The sequence below is a fragment of the Tamandua tetradactyla genome, chromosome 14 (genome assembly GCF_023851605.1).
Source record: "Tamandua tetradactyla isolate mTamTet1 chromosome 14, mTamTet1.pri, whole genome shotgun sequence".
Taxonomy (NCBI): Eukaryota; Metazoa; Chordata; class Mammalia; order Pilosa; family Myrmecophagidae; genus Tamandua; species Tamandua tetradactyla.
In genome coordinates, this window is record NC_135340.1 from 70,402,386 (window position 1) to 70,420,401 (window position 18,016).

Consider the following 18,016-nt stretch of genomic DNA (forward strand, 5'->3'; position numbering starts at 1 on the left):
TCTGAAGGGATAAGAACAAAGAGCTATTGGCCACATCAGTGTGCCACCAAACTCCTGAGCCTAAGACTCAAAGGCAGAAATATTAGGAATGATAGTGATGCTACAGCAGCCAAGACTGACAGGGTTACATCAAGCAGCACTCAACTTTCCAACTTTCAAAACTGGAAAAAAGCATTTCCAAGGTTGTAAAACACAGAACACCCTTACAACTCAACAACAAAAAGATGAACAACCCAATTTTAAAATGGACAAAGGGCTTGAGAAGATGTTTCTCCTAAAAAGATATACAAAGAGGCAATACGCACATGAAAAGATATTCAACATCTTTAGCTGTTAGGGAAATGAAACTCAAAACCACAATGAAATACCACTTCACACCTACTAGAATGGCTACTGTTTAAAATATATCTGAAAATAACAAGTGTTCGCAAAAATGTGGAAAAATAGGACCCCTCATATTTTAAATAGCTGAATCAAAAGGAAAGAAAAGAAACTCACCTAATGGTTAAGGTTTAATCAGATATCCTTCTTATTGCTTCTCAAAAAGTCTTTCCTTGTCCACCTATTCAATATGCAGTCAAAGAATCGACTGTTTGTATTTCCATCAGCAGCTGTTTCTAGAATGGGGTGTGCCTTGTGTTTACTTATGTAAAAGAACTGAGGAACAGCAATATACTTGCAACCAATCAGACAATTTCTAAATCAGACTGTTGGATCATATTTGGCTTTGCTATTATGATTTCTAATTTTATTGCTTGTGGTCAATGAATGTAATCTGTATAATGTCAAATTGGGGGGAATTTAGGATAAGTTAGGTTTTATAAATACTCCACAACTGTGTGAAAAGAATCTGTATACTCTGATTCAGATGTAGAATTACATACATACTTGTGTTTTTCAATCTCATATCTCTCTACTTACATTTAACCTATTTGACTATTAGTTTTTGAGAAAGGTATATTAAAAACTGTATCATATCAATCTTTGGAAAATCAGCAAAAAGTAATGTCTTAAAGAAGAAGATTATAAAGCACCATAAGAGAACAAGACCTTGCAGTCCTTATTCAAAAAGGCATTAAATCCGTGGCCTTCAATTGTGTTCTGCGTAATCCTCGGATTCATGGAGGTACTTTAAGAGTTCTGTAAACTTTCATTCAAATTGCTCACTTTTAGAACCATTTTGAGATATTATTTTTAGCTATGTTGTGGCCTTCTGGAATGAGACTTCATACAGAGAAAACCACTTAGGGGAGTGATTCTGGCACAATGAGAAGCAGAACCAGAATCAACATGAGAGATATTTTAACACTATTGGATCAGGAATTTAAATAGCTAAAATTAGTATGCTAAGAGTTCTGATGAAAATTGGACACTATAAAGGAACTGATGAGTATTGTAAAAAGAGTGCCAAATACTCTAAACATATATCTCATTCCTTTATGGAAACTGCTTTCTAATTTATTTTGTGTATTACTTAAACCAGGTTTATAAATTTGAGTATTGTATTATTTTCCACATTGCCTTCATTTTCATTCAGTAAAAATTTTGGATAACTAAAAAAAAAAAAATTGCTCACTTTTAACTAGAATTAATAAAAGCATACAGTCAAATGAACCATATACCAGATTTAGAGACCTCCACATTGTCCACTTATGCTACTTGGCTGTTATATACTTCTGGCTTCAGTGCATATAGTTGCTTGAAATACTTATGTATCATTAAGAAGACTAATTTGTGCTAGTCTTTTTTTCTTATTTTCATGTTTTTATATTCAGACCTATATGTAGCCACTTTTATGAAATTGTTTAAGGAAGCAAGCCACACTCAGTTAATGACAAGCAAGGTTTAGGCACATCTGTTCCATGTGTGTTTGCTTTCATCCTGTTATAACAGTCAACTGAACAATTGAATGAATGAATGCAATATGTTGCATCATAACATTTTATTACAGATGATCACAGAACTTATTTTATGTTTTGCAGCTTCTTGTCTGATTTCTATAATCATGACAGAGCTTTTGTGAGTTTGGGTTGCTTCTTGGCCATCACAAGTCAACGTCTTCCTAGTCTTCTGGATTCCTGCACAGGGTCTTAGGAAATCGGTGTGATGTCATTGCAGCAACCCTTTCGTTGCCTCAGAAATCTGCTCTCATTGCAAACTTGCTTTAGCAATAAAACTCTTTCAGTTTCTTTAAATGAAATCTTACATAGTACCCCAAAATATAAAACAGGTCAAAGCAAAACCATTCTGATGAGAGGAATGAAGGTGAAACTGAAACTTCATGACCTGCAGACCTACTGAGGGCCTAACAAAGGCCCACGTTGTACCCTTTTGGAAAACCAATGTAGAAAGCTCTACCTTCAACCCAGCTCTGAATCATCTCACTTCTCTTTGGCTTCACACACAAACACTACTTCTCTACCTAAATGCTTTAGACCGACAATGCGCTTGCAATGTCTGCTAGATTTTTTAATTCAGCATCACCTAAAGACGCTTCTTCTCAGTTGCCCCCACCACCATACTTTAAGGCGCTTTTCATTTGGGAGGGGAAATGTGAAACATATTGGGTCACCCTGGGGGGAACTCCAAAAGAGAATGAGGGGTTACTGAGAGCTTGAGAGAATAAAATGAGATAGTAGGAATAAGTCTTTGGATCAACCTTCATTGGGACCCTCAAGGCAAAGGAAGAGCTTTGGGTCTAGCGCTTAAGAGTCCTGGGAAAATACAGGCCAAACTGGCCAAAATGGAGCTAAGAGGTTGGATCAACCTTGGTATGGAAACCAAATCCTTGAAAGAGACCGTAAAGGGAACAGTTGGAAAGACATTTGTAACCAGTCACATTGGTAATACTTTCCTATATCTAAATATACACATTGAAGCCATCTAAAAATGTGCCCTGATTAGTCTTCATGAGATCAAGAATCTATAGGTAAAGGGGACACTCAAAACTCAAGCTATGCCTTACAGAACACAATGAAAGATTAATACACCAAAATTAAAATAATTCAGAATATATTATTTTGTGCTACTATCAGTAACCACTTTATACTACATTACAGCACAGAAAGCATAAACAGGGACAGAGTTTTTTAAAAATACTGCTAGGAGAAAAACTTAATATTCTCTCTACTAACTTGAGTTTTTCTTTCTATGAATTCAGAAGAAATTGTCATTATTGTATTTTGTACACGAAACCCTTAGCCCAGCTAATGGCTATGACAGGAAGAGTTTTTATATGAAAGGATTGCTACATAGAAACTTCAGAAAATTCCAAGGAAGTTGAAAAGGGAATGGGGAAGAAAGGACAGAGGAAACCCCAGTGTCCTCTATGGAGCAGGCAGCCTAATGTGAGCGTGGCAACAGATTCAATTTAGGAGTACAGGCCACAGGGGTTAAGTAGACAAAGTCACATCAAAGTCAAATTCCAAGAAACTGAGGACCAGGTGAAAAAAGAGGAGATGCAGTTTAGGAACCTGGGAATCATAGGAAAAGCTTTCCAAGAATTCAGGCGAACACACGCATACACAAGCTGGAGAGACGAACACTGCAAAGCTTGTCAGAGCCAGTGGTAACAACAGCTAATTAGAAAAGGTCCAGAGCAGTTGCTTTATCAAAAAACAGAGAGATTATTTTACCTTCTAAACCAGGACAATTTATTAGGTCCATTTGGTCTCCCCTGCTTATCTCATCTAATTTCAAAGGTTCCTATTTGCTCCAACTAGTTTCCTTCTTCTGCCGTGAACAGATGGAAAGCCAAGCATTCAAGGTTAGAACTCGGTCCCCCAGGGCTGTTCCTTGTCATCTGCCAAGCCTGGGGTAAGGACACCTATGAGAACCAAACTCCTGAATGCACCTCAGAGAGAGATTTTTGCAGTCCACAGGTCAAGATTACAGTAGCGAAAGTGAGTGGACAAGACAGGAACTTGGAAAGGATTAATTGAGCCTTGTGTAAAAAGGAGTGGAAAAAGAAACCTCGATATAGATTTGCTAAAACTGAAATTTAAAAATTGCCTTAGCAAAGAGACTATGAATCAGCAAGAGAACAAGCCAAGATACGACACACAAGGAGCATAAAAGCATGTGAGATGAAAACTTAAGTATCCACAAGTTGTAAGATATTGACAAGCATCTTTAGAACTTTTGTTTGTGTTACAAGGAAATTGAAGAAATTTTATACTTAACTTTAAAAAACAAGGATAATGTGAGATTCTATGTGTATGAAGAACATCTATAAAATAGTGGAAAAAAGCTTTATAAGCTACACATTTAAATTACTCTCCTAATTATACATAATCATCATGTATACTTTTTAAAGCATAATGTTAGTCTCCATATACCAACAAATTTGATTGCAAAAGTTTACAAGTTGAACATTTTGACCTCAAGAAAAATTTTCCCATACAAAAAGATGTTATAAATGGTATCTGTGGTAGTTTGACACTTTTATGTGCCCCAGAAAAGGCCATGTTCTTTTAATCTATTCCTGTGGGTACAGACCTATTGTAGATTGGCCCTTTCGATTGTGACCCACCCCACTAAAGGTGGTTCTTAATCCCTTTAATGGAGTCATTTTGAGGGGATAAAAGACAGAAAAAGTCCAGAGAGCTCAGAGAAGCTAAAAGATGAAATTAAGAGACACTCATAGAGAAAATCCTTGAAGAAGCTAAGAGAGGACTCACAGAAGCTCAGAGAGGAAGTCACTGGAACCAGAAGCTGAAAGCAATGAAAACCAGGAGCCACAGATCAGCAGACATCGCCTTGTGACTTCCCATGTGGCAGAGGTGTCCCAGATGCCAGCAGCCTGTCCTCAGAGTCCAGGTATCATCCTGTTGATGTCTTGAGCTGGACATTTACAGCCTTAGAATTGTAAACTTGCAAGCTAATAAATCCCTATCATAAAAGCCAACACATTTCTTGTATATTGCATTTTGGCAGCAATTAGCAAACCAAAACAGTATCGTTTTTAAGTTAGGACTTTGCTATATGCATTTGCATATCACATAAAAATTACGATTGCTATACAGTTATCCACCATCGAAAATGAGCCAAAACTTTTAACAAGACCCCAGTGGTATGAATTGATTTTCCTAGAAATGAGACATCACCTTAAAGTTCATATTTGAATGCCCAAGTAATAGTGTTTACATTACGGAATCTACTGTCCAGAACATGTTAAGGAAAATTACTCTGCATAGAAATTACATTTTTAAATTTTGAAATAATTTCCTATAATTACTGGTGCCTGTAAGCAGTGGAGATACACATACCTTTAGCTCTGATTACATAGTTCTGAACTGTGAAAATTTCTGAAGCAGAAAGAGTATATATTAAAATTTTACTATTTCTTATCTAAAAAGCCTTGTTTTTATGTTCTCTGTAGGAAATAAGTTCATAAAAGAAAATGTGTAGATGTCTACTGTTTGGAAATTGGACACTTTTCACATCCCTTAGAGCAGAAGAGGCACTACATTTTGTACAGATGCAAAATGTTTATGAACTCATAAGCAGCCCAGACATAAAGATAAAATGCAGCATGATATTCCGAACCAAAATCTGGGCTTGCAGTCTTCCAGTGGGCTTTTGTGATTCTTTTGGGAAAAGGCAGAATTGGAAATACAATTTAGTTGTCAAAGTATGAGATTTTCGGAAGCATTTTGCTGATGTATGGTAAAATGCAAAAGAATATGTGAAATGAGGCAGTATCAGAAAACCCAGGGAGTCCGGTCATCCAGACACACCTTGGCCCATAGATGGCTCAAGTTATTGTTTGGGTTCCCTCCACTTCTGACCACCAGGGGTCAGGGCTGAGGCCGTATTGATTTTCCTAGCAGAGAAAAGGAAAGGGAAGTTGTTTCAACGGAAACATCTCCACTTATTTATGTTCCCTTCCTCATGGCCCCAAGAATAAACAGAATGATCACAAACTGAGCAAAATGCTTTTCTACCTACTCTACTCTCACTCTGAAAGCCTCTCCTCAAACCACATCCGACAATGGATATTTCTTTAACGGAGGTTTTTTCAATATGTTTGAACGCTTTACCTTTGTTAATTTGCATACGTGTTATGCTACCTCCAATTGTACTGCCCACATCTCATGAGTGTGTCCCATCTCTCCAGTAAATGTGCTTATTTCCTGAAGACAGAGTCCTCTCGTGTATTGCTTCTGTACTACCTCTCACCACTGGACTGACAACAGCTGTCACTCAGTTGTTAAGAGTGTCTGCCATCTGGCTTTCTCCTCCTCAGCATCTTCTTTCTCCTGGTTTACTCCATTCCCTGATGATTTTATCCAAGAGTGACCCAAAAAGTGTCCTGGGGTTCCACCATTAGCCACTCTCTTTTAAATTAAAGGACATTTTATTTGCATTCAATTCAACAGTATTTAATAAGCAACTGCTATGTGCCCAGCACTGTGTTAGCAACTGTAAATGACATGAAAGAGAAATTTGACCCAGCCACTCCCTTCAAGCAGTTGGCAGCCAGAGTAAGGAGCAAAACACATGCATTTTAAAAAATATAATCAGGGAGCAAAATGTCTGGTACATCACACAGACTGCCTCACATGGGATGTCAAAAGCAAAATGGATGTGAAATCAGAATATCTGAACTCTGCTACTTCCTAGATGGGTGACCTATCACAAGTCACGTGGCTTCTCCCAGTGTGTTTCCTCAATATGGGAATATTTATCCAGCAGGATTATTGGGAGGATTAAAGGATATATTTTATGTGAATGCATTTTACAAACTGTAAACTGCCATGAACTTGTGAGGTGGTGGTTTCACAGGACAAGTAGTTCCTTGGTAGGTCAGAAAGGAAAGAACAAGCAGCTCCAGGCTTCAAGCGGGAACCAGCACCTGAGCTCAGCACCTTCAGAGGTTGGCAGAATTTAGCTACATGATGAGGAATAGGAAAGAAAGCATGTTTGGTACAAGGGCATGTTTGAGTTCAAATTAACAAGTATTAAGGAACCCCGTAATTACTTCAAATGCCTACTTTACAGTCACATAGAGCTAAGGCAAATACACAAATGATTATCAAACTGGCTGTACACTCAAAGGAATGCTTACAAGGCAGTGCGGCAAACTGAAGAAGGCTGGATGACTAACCCGTGGTGTGCAGGGTTCTAGTTTCCACTCTGCTGCTGTCTGTGTGTGATCCAGAAGAAGTCACCAACCCTTTCTAGGCCTTGCTTCCTAAAACATGAAATAAGGGGTTTTAAAATCCAGTGGTCTATTCCCACCACAAACTTCCTGGACCAGGTACTGCTGCAAAGATGGCAGCAGGCACAAGTCAGAAACCCCTATCGGGTATAGTTAGAAAGTAAAAAATCCCTAACCGGATGTCCTGAGGCAGATTTTGTATGAAAATAAGGCTCTTAGTTTCACAGTTCCATCACCACCACCCCACCAAAAAGGGAATTTGTCCTCCAAGCACTTGAGCAGAAAATGCCAGTATCTGCATAAGCAAGGACATCTAAATGATGATGTGTGGCTATTTGGAACCAACGAATATTTAAATAGGGCCATGATAGCAGCTGTCCCTTGTACAACCTCTCTCTCTCCAGGACCTTGAAGATGAGAACCTAGACTAGGGCGGCAGAAATGGAAATAAAGGGAATCCAAGAGACATTAAGAAATAGTAGAACACAATGTCATATTGGGTGGAAAAGAAGGTGATAAAGAAAACTCCAAAGAAACAAGCCTGAATGGCTAGGAGAGCAAAATGGTGTTCAGACAGACACAGGATGCTTGAAATGAGGGAAGAGAGAGAGTTGGGAAGAGTACAAGATTTTCATGGGTAAGTTTTGGGCAGGAGTGGGTGGAGATGACAAGGTTGTACCGGGACAGGTTGTTGAATGTTTAGAGGTTAGCAAAGCTACATCTCTGAGAGATGTTTGAAAGTCTCCCCATCTCCAGTGGTCTCATGTTTATCCCTGTCCTTGGGACAAAGGCAAAGTGGCCAAGAGAGAAAGGTCTAAAAAGAAGGCCATGACTGTACAAACCACGGAAGAGGAACACGCTGTTAGCGCAACGTGAGCGAGCCTAAGAAGAACAGCAGTCTCTCTCAGCCAAACCCGGGACATAATGGGCAGTCCCTGCTGTTCTGATTAAACTTTGTTCCCGAGCAGCATTCCTCTGATGTAAGGTCCTTTATCCAACAGTAAGTAAAATGAAAATGTCAGGGAAGACAGCTAGATGTTCCTTGGCCTTCACAGCACTCTCTCCTCTCAGTACCTGCCTTGGGACATCTCCTCAGATATAGAACTTAGCTCTCACCCATCAACACAGACCAGCCCTCTGATTATAAATTAGTGAAAACACATAACAACCAGGCATAATATCATTTTCCTCCAGCTTCCTTCTCCACTTCTCTCATTCTCATTGAAATAGCTGCCACTTTTATCACTGATGTTAAGAAACACCATGCCAAAACGCTTCCCTAATTACTTAATGTCTGCGGGTTTTCAGAGGAGGGGAATCAGCTCAACCAAACCATATCCACTAGTTATTTTAGTTACTTTGTTCTCATCACAAAACTATCTTAAGCTTCTTTCTTCTGACTAGGATAATCTATTACTCCTCTGGACTACTTAAGAGAGAGTTAAGGGACTTGACTCCCTCATGAACTATTGTTTTGTTTTTCTTTCTCTCTATCATAATCCCTAAATCAGCCAGATAGCACACATAAGATGTTTTGGTCCATGAATACGCTATCTACCTCTCTTTCTCATATGAACTGAATTTTTCTTTTAACAGAAACACACACACACACTTAAACGTTACTGGCCATTTCCTGAAACAGACTTAAAACATGACTATCACAAAGCTAGGGTGGAAGCTACTGTGGATTTGGTCTTCATTGTGATGAAAATGCCACCCCCACGGATGCTTGTGCCACAAGTTCCCTCCTCTTCACTCCCCAACAGACAGAAGTGAAACGGTCTAGATATCAGCCTAGGACACCATCTTGTTTCTCTCGTCTCCTTCATACGTATCGAGCACCTCCTGTGGGCAGGTCCTGAGCGAGGTGTATTCAATCCTCACCAGCCTGATGAAACAGGAGAAGGACCCCCATTTTGGGTCTAAGAAAGCTCAAGCTCCAGAATGTAATCTGATATGCTCAAAGAAGCACAGCTACATGGTAGAGGCAGAGACAGGGTTCAAACCCATGTTTGTCTGACTCCAAAGCTCATTCCATTACACCTCCACCTCCTCATTCCTTGGTAGCATATGGATGAAAGTAAATATGAAGGGCAAGAAAAAGCACCAGGGATGGGATCCAGACTTCACTCCACCTGAGTGCTCTCCCCCATGTGCCTCCCGCTCTCTGAGACTATCAATTCTTTCATCGCACCTTGGATAGAACTAAGTCCTTCGCGGAAGGTAAAAGATAAAACAATATTTTCTCTTATTGCTAGTTCTCCTTATATCATGTTAAAGAAATCTTCTTTACCTAAAGTAATAAAGATATTCCTCTATGTTATTTTCCTAAAGGTATCACCTTTCACATTTAAGCCTTTAATCCACTGGGAATTTTTTAAGGTATATGTAAGGATCCAGTTTCATTAGTTTTTTGTTTTTTGTTTTTTTTTAATGATACCCAATTGTCATAGCATCATTTATTGAAAAAAACTATGCTTTTTCCAGTGATTTGCCATATATGCAGATCTGTTTTAGGGGTCTCTATCCTGTTCCATTGGTCAATTTGACAATCCCTGGGCCAGTGCCACAGTGCTTTAATTACTAGGACTTTATAACACAATTTCATATCTGAGGGGATAGTTCTGTGTCTTTACTGTGGATATTCCTGACTTTTCACACTCCCATCTAAGTTCCTCAAAGTTACTATGAGGATTACGATTGGCATTGCATTAAATCTATACATCAAATGCAGGAAGATTGACATGTTCGTGATATTAAGTCAACCCATCCAAGTACATGTACCTCTCCATCTATTTATGTCTTCTTAAATGCCTTAAAATGTTTCCAATAAATTACTTCTATAAAGATCTTGTACATCTTTAGACTTATTAAAAGGCACTTTATATTTTTGTCATTTAAATATATATATATCTCATATTTGCTTCTCAACCACATCAGTTCTAACAATTTGTTAGATATATTAGCTGAAAATAACTCAGATTTGTTTATTTCTTTCTAATCTTTATATCTTTTATTTATATTTCCTGTCAATGTGATAGTTAGAATCTCCAAAAATGTTGACTAGACATCGTGATACAGGCAATCTTGTCTTAAGTCTAATATTTCACTGTTAAGAATAACATTTGCTGTAGATATCAAGGTAGTTCTCCATCTACTCCTAGTTTGCTAAGAATGACCGTCATGAATGGGAGTCAGTTTAATCAAATTTCATTTCTGCATTAAGAAAATTTTGTGATTCTTGTCCTTTAATCTGTTAATTTATCAACTTTTACATTTAGTCTGCCTTTTACCTTTATTTTTCCTTTGTTCTAGTTTTTTCTCTCATCTTCCTAGCATCTGCTCTTGATTTATACTCTATAAGAGTTCTCTTTCAAAGTCATTCTGTTTCCTCCTCATCCATTCTCTGGGTGGCAGTTCTCAGGGTCATTCATAAATACTTGAACAAATGAAAAATAAACACCTAAGAAACCCTTGAGGTGATCTGACCCCAAACCAATCTTCAAATATTTCACATTACATTGTGTATACTTATATTGCACGTAGTTACATTGCATGGGGATAGAATCAGAAAATTTCACAGAGGGGATAGGTAAGATGAGCATGAAATTGGAGTGTGAGTTTTCAGGTACACAGAGGGACAAGTGGCAAATGTGAATGAACAAAAATTACATACCATGCAGGTTGATCTGGGAAAGGACTATACCTCATATGCCAAATAACCATAATCCTTTAAAAAAAATAACAGAAACTATAAACAAAATTACTTCTGATGATAATTGGAAAGGTGAAAATGATTTTTGTTGAAATTTAATAAACGTTGTCTGACATACAAAAGACACACCAGGCTTAAGGCCATTTAAGGAGGGCGTCCACCCTGAGCTGGCCGATTAGAAGGATGGGGATAAGGGTGAGGACATGCCAGGTGGAGAAATGGCACTTGAAAAAGTTATGAGAAGGAAGAGGTGCATTCGGGCAGCTTCCAGCAGATGTGTGTGGCTCAAGAGGTGCACGGCAGTGAGGGAGGGCATGTCCAGAACAGAGGCTAAAAAGAAGGGAGAGAATTTGAGAGCTAGGTTTAAAAGGACTCTTAAAACACACACTTTTTAGCATCCTCCATCACCTGGGTAATAGAAAGCTGTCACAGGCTTTTATGTAGGAGAGGAACCCAAGCTGATTTGTGCCTTAGAAAGCTCTCCCCATCGGCCACATGGAGGCCGGGAATATGCAGGACATCAGGAGGTTATGAGATGAGATGGTAAAGGTCTGAACTGAGTCAGTGATAGTAGGGATGAAGAAGAGGGGTTCAATTCAAGATATATTTAGGGGGTAGAAATCCATTCTTAGCTGAGGAGATAAAGATAACCAAAACTTTTACTCTAGATAATTGAATGAGCAGTATTACCACCAACTGAGAGATGAAAAGATTATAACTAATATCTAGTGAGTACTTTTCTAAACCCTTAAACTATTAACCCATGTAATCCTCCCAACAACCCTAGGAAGGTCCCTAATTTATAGAATAGAAAACTGATGCAAAAGAAGGTTAATTCAGATGAGTAGAACATATGGAATAAAGGTGAATAATAGGGGGAACAAATGTTGAAATAAATTTAGAGTGAAATGTTGGTGATCGGTGAGGGGGAGGCATGGGGGTGAGGTATGTATGACTTTTTTTCTGTTTTCTTTTTATTTCTTTTTCTGAATAGATGCAAACGTTCCAAGAAATGGTCATGATGATGAATATGCAACTATGTGATGATATTGTGAATTACCGATTATATATGTAGAATGGAATGATCAAAAGTTATGAATGTTTGAGTTTGTTTGGCGTTTTTTGGTATTTAAAAAAAAAAACTTAAATAAATAAATAAAAGAAGGTTAATTAACTTGCCCCAGGTCACACAGCCAGTTAATTACAGAGACAACTACCACGTTGCACCATAAGGGACACGACCAATTAAAGGTGTCTGAAGGGCATCCGGAGAGTTGTGTTTAACTGGCATTTGGAAAACAGGAACTAAGGCTCAAAAGAAAAATAAGCCATGGACTGTGGTTAATAATAGAATTCTAAAAGTGTGCTTTCATCAACTGTAACAAATGTACCATGCTAATGAGAGGTGTTAATAACAGGGAGGTATATGGAAAATCTTGTTATTTTATGCATGACTTCTCTATAAGCCCACAACCTCTCTAATAAAAAAGAAATAAAGAAAAGTAAGGGTTAATATCACTGTTGTATGGTGAGAGATGAGATGGCCATTTAGAGTGAAAAGCAGAAAGATCCCAAACAGCCAATGGGAAGAAGACTTTTCAAACTTCAGTAGTCCACAGTCTGGTTCAATCACCCCAGAACAAAAGTGGGAGCTGAAAGCAGCCTGCATTTTCTCCTTGTGAAAACAGGGAATCCATTCACTATTTTCTGGGTGATGCTAAAACCCATAGCTAAAGGATACGTGATCAGATTATATCAGGAAGAAGAGAAGCCTGGTAAAGTATGGAATGGGGAACAAAAGAAGAAAAAAAAAATCAATGCTGTCAGCTCTTGGAAGGATGATTTATATCGTGTTTGAGCAAAGTGGCTACTGCCTCCAGAGAAGCAGCAGCAATGCCAGCTCAGCTCTAAAACCTGCCCCCACCATCTGATGTATCACTTCATCCCCAGCCCTCCCCGCCCACCACCCTCCACCCTGGGAAACCCAGGCTCTGCCACAGGACATCTGCTCTGGGGAGAGGTCAGGACTTCAGCCATGTAGCTGCACTACCAGGAGTACAGTGGAAAGCAGCAAGGCATCCTCTTGCAGAGACAGTGCAAATGAATGATGGCTCCTCCGATCATCACTTATGTTTTCAATGGGCTTTATATGACTCATCAGCTATCACATATGGTATATCCTGAGCCCTGGCTCTAAATCAACCAAGTTTGGAGGGAGAAAAACAGGAATAAGGACAAATGATGGATAGATATTCCAAGAGGCTTTAATCTTAATCCCTATCTAAATGAAGAAAGAAAATAGAAACAGAAGTCGTGACCATTTCTTCCTTGAGTACTCAGGTACGGAGAACCTGGAGAAGGCAGAAGTGCAGCTGAAACTGTGGCAGAGGCAGCCTGAGGCTCCTGCTAACGTGGGAGGCCCGGGTTGCCATGGAGCCATCCTGCTGGAGGGCACGGCTTCAGCAGCGTTCCCTTTCCACCAGTTTCCTGTCTGGTGGACAGCAGTAGCAGCAGGGAAAAAAAAAAAAAAAAGGGAAAATGTTGTTTGCATTCTAAAGGCTGCAGGGCCACTGAAGCTAGGTCTGGAAGGGATAAAGGAGAAAGTGGTAAAAGACTGAGAAAGCAACTATGGTGAGTGGTAAACTTCTTTGGAATGTAGCAAATCCAACTTGGATGTTCTATGGCTAAGATGCCTCATGAAAAAGCACTTATTTCCCAAAACATTTTTTGGTGGGGAAAGGGGTACTTCCCATCCAAAAATCTTGACAAAGAATGTCAGTTTTAGTCAAGGCTCTTTTTTCCACAGAGATTTCTGATAATGGGGCTCTGATTCACTTATGGGTGAAAAGAATGAACTTGTAGTTAGGAAAGCAAAATTACGTTTTGGTCAGCACACTGGAGTGCAAACCAGGACACCGGGCAGGATGACTTGGCACTGATACCCATCAACCAAATGACCCTAGTACTTCTAAGCCTCGGTTTCTCCATTTGTAAAATGAGGAATTTGGATTAGATGACCTTTAAGGATCCTTCCACTCTCTTGCCCTATGCTTGGGGAATGTCTGGGGGCAGGGAAGCCCCTCTCCAAATATATGTGCCAGAAATCTGATTGTGTCTCCAGGTTCACCCAACGATGACACTGGCCACAACTCAATGAAAGAGATAAGTAAACACTCATGAAGAAATGTCCACACATATGATTAAACAATGGGTTAGTGGACAGGGACCATGTCTTATTCTTCTTTACATGCTCAATTTCCAGAACAAAACCAGGCAGCTGGCTTAAATGTTTACTGCATGCACTTGGAGGTAGTTCTTTAAAATGTCATATTACGAGATTTTTTTCAAACATATCCAAAAGAAGAGAAAATTGTATAAGGAACCCTCCATCATACGCATCAACAGATTTTTCATCCCTGCCTACTTCAGCATGAATCTGTAAAATATAAGAACTTTTTCCCCCATAACCACAATACACTTATCAAACCCAACAAAATTAGCAGCAATTTGAAGACAAATCTAATTCACAGAAGTAATGCAACTTATACTAAAATACATACATAAAGCTTTCCTCCATTGAAACTAGTAATGATATTAGAAACGGAACCCCAGTACGTTTGAATTTTTGAAACAGTAAGACATTTTGCGGATAAAGCCCTTAGAGGATGAGCAAGATTCAGAATAACTCAATTTCTTAGTCTAGTAACTTATTCAATATATTATTTGAGAATAAAAATCGATTTTACTTTATCAAAGAACAGAAAAGAAAGGAAGAATGCAGCCAGCATTCATACCCACTCTTTGGTAATTGAAAATGCACTTTTCACACTAATCCCAAGAAATTTAGCAAATGTCTTGAAGTCTTTGGTTAAAAAAACATATGAGCACATGCAGTGGTATTTTACATTAAATTCCACATCATTTAAGAACCTGAAAATTGGGCATAGCAGAGCTTGAAATCTCTACAAGAAAAAGGAAAGATAAATGTAAAACCATACCTTGACAAGGTAAAAAATCGTTTCTTGTCTTTCTAAAACTTTAGAAACTGGAGTTCCCAACACTTCAACAATTAGACAACTTCCAATAACATGTCCTCTTCAAGAAAAGTTACTCTTTGTCTAAGAAAAACAGAAATGTTAAAGTCAGAATCACCTAGTAGCGATAAGAAGTTCAAAAGACTCTCTTCAGAAGTGGTTCACTTCACCAACTTTCAAAATCAGACATCTCTGTGAAAAACCACAACCCAGCTAATTAATCTCAGCTGTTCATCATATGTCCCTGCAGGCCAGTCAAGTGATTTTGCTCCTTTCAATCTTACTAAGATCCTATTTGGCCTTTCAGACAGAAGGTTTCATTAACCCTCTTCTAGGGTTAGAAGCCTAGCACTTCACTGTTTCTCCCCAATAAAAAAGTAGAACATTTATTTTCTTGAGAAAACATATGGAAAAGTATCATGTTCTTAAGGCTCTTAAAGGTTATATTAATATTGTTTCTTTACAAATACAATATCAGTTCCAAACAATATGGGAAATCAAATGGCAGTGGCAGAAGGGATGATGCTAGATTACTTACCAGGTACCTGGCCTCCAAACCCATAAATAAAACTGTATACTAAGGAGTCCCACCAGATGTTTTGCTGGCATCTCAAATGCAACATGTCCTTGCACTCAACCTACCTCCTTCATGCTTCTCCCCCAAGCTTGTTCAGACCCACTTCTCTTCTTATCTTGAATAACACAATCCCAACAGACACCAAGCCAGAAATCTGATGGTCCTTATAGACTCCTCCCTCTCTTCCCCTCCCATTGCCAATTGGCCACCAAATCCTTATTCCAAGTTCTTATAATTCCTTATCTGGATGGCTACGATTAACTACTTATTTGGTTTTCTGGCCTACCGATCTAGCCCCACCTCTGATCTATCCTCCACACTGCACCCAAAGTGACCTTTCCAAAAGACGTTTGGGAACTCATCACTTAGCTATTTAAAAACTGTAAATCGTTCCTTCACAATGAAACCACTACGGCTTTGGCCTCTGCTTACAGCATTACCTGTAAGTAATTCCTTGCCTCCTAATGTGCTCCTCTGGAGTCCAGCCACTAGAATTATTTGTAATTCTCTAATGTAGTTCTCAAGATGTGGCCCCGGGACCAGCATCACCAGTATCATCTGGCAGAACTTGTTAGAAATGCACATAGGTGGGTCCACCCCAGCTCTAATAAACCAGAAATTCTGAGGATGGAACAGCAGGCTGTGTTTTAACAAGTCCATCAGGTGATTCTGATACACACACTTTGGTGTGTGTATCAGAATCACTTGATTTAGCTGCTCTAAATCACCAAGCACTGTTCACCAAGAGACTTAGCCCTTTAACTCCTCCTCCTGCCAGTAATGCTGAGTAAGATGCCCATTCTCTGTGCTTATTCTTTCCTAGCACTTATTTTCTCAGTCTGATAATTGTCCAATATATTTCTTGGTCTTATTTGTTAGTTGTGAATGTCTTCGAGGCAGGGATTGTATTATATTCATCTTTCATTCATTCATCCCATAATCACTTACTGAGCACCCTAGTAAAGTCACTGGGCAGATAACTAACCAACCTTTTCCTCGCCTCCAGGGGAAACCTCGTCTCACACTGAAAACCCTGAATTCCATGACTGAAATCTCAATTTGTCTAATTTATAAAAGCCCATCACCAACCTCAAGAACCATGGGCAACTAAAAAAGCCCAAACATAACCAGTCTGACGTCACTCATGGTAAAAGACATGGAATCTTTTTTTTTTTTTTGCATGGGCAGGCATCAGGAATCGAACCCAGGTCTCCAGCACAGCAGGTGAGAACTCTATCTGCTGAAGCACTGTGGCCCACCCAAAGACATGGAATTCTTGGTTCATCTGACGCGGACACAAAAGTTCAGACATGGCTGATGAAGAGAGAAAAGATTCATTTTATGAAAACTTATAAACTCTTATTATCTCACAGCAACCTCTAGAATCTGTAGAATAATTTAATAAGGAATGTACCAAGATTTTGAAATCCCAGATTAGAATTCATTAATGTTAACTTATTCTAAGTATGGAAGAAGTTGAGTCAAGTTTTCTCTCAGTGCTTTTCAATCTTCAGAATGTATAGGAATCTCCTGGTGGGGGTCTAGGAGTCTGTATTTCTAACAAGTGCTAATGCCCAGATGCTATCGATGCTCCTAGTTCTAGAACTGCACTTTGAATATCAAGTAAAATTTAGATTATACCATTCTTCAAGAGCTGTCAGTCATCCTCTTAAAGAAACAAAACCTTTCTGAAAGCATTCTAAAATGTGTTTCAGACTTTCAGTCAAAGATGGCATACTGAACAAATAGATATTTTCTACTACCTCCCCAAGTCTCACTAATACAACAATAAAGAGACCTTTGTTTCTTTTAGCCATAAACTTACAAGAACAAAGGGAATGTGAGCAGAAAAAATAAAATTTTGGAAGCCAAAAAGCGGACTGACAGAGGCAACGAATTAGCAGACTAAAGAAAGCTGACTCCTTATCTGGCAGTAAGGAAAACCCGGAAGCAACTCATCACAGAATTTCCAAAAAGGCTCTGAGATTCAAAATCACAAATACCTGTGGAAGTTGAGGAGCATCAAGTTGGTGCTAAAAGCAGATGGAAGTGCACAAGTCTGCTTACAAAGCAGTTCGAGCCCTAGATCCCGAGCTCTACCTGTGCTCACCTGGAGACGCTCCCTCTCCAGCTCCAGCAGAAGCTGAAGATTTATTCTCTAGAGAAAGTGAACCAGAAGGTCTCAGTGCACACCAAGTTCAGTGAAGGCAGGGAGAGGCAGCAAGAAATCATGTAACAAATTTCAAGACACCCTTACCCCAAAGAGTCAACTTCCAAAATTCTGGTAATTATGCATATCCCACAGGCAGGGGGTTAAAATGGTCTTATCTGGGGCATCTGTCCAGCCCAGGAGGGAAGGCTTACAGATAAAACAAGGAGTCCATGAAACCAACTAAAATTATGATGTATCTAACCTGAGAGAAGGAGGGGATGGAAATGGTATGCATGTATAGTGGGAGCAGGTGAAGGAAAGGACTCAGTTCTCCTCTGCCACGATAAAGTTTCAATAGATAATGCCTAAGACTGAA

General features: G+C 39.1%; 1 protein-coding gene across 7 annotated transcripts in view; it reads right to left on the bottom strand.

Moving 5' to 3' along the window:
• The window catches only part of RAB27A (RAB27A, member RAS oncogene family), a 101,414-nt gene that overhangs the window by 63,447 nt on the left and 19,951 nt on the right, over nt 1-18,016 (bottom strand). For 3 of the 7 annotated variants that reach the window (XM_077127963.1, XM_077127959.1, XM_077127962.1), the window contains one exon: nt 14,876-14,995. The exons of 1 other annotated variant lie outside the window; for it this stretch is intronic. The gene's annotated coding sequence lies outside the window, so the exon portion shown is untranslated. Of the gene's footprint in view, nt 1-498; nt 1,159-7,069; nt 7,196-14,875; nt 14,996-18,016 lie in introns of those variants that run through there. 3 more of the 7 variants (XM_077127961.1, XM_077127960.1, XM_077127964.1) reach the window with 3 other exon arrangements.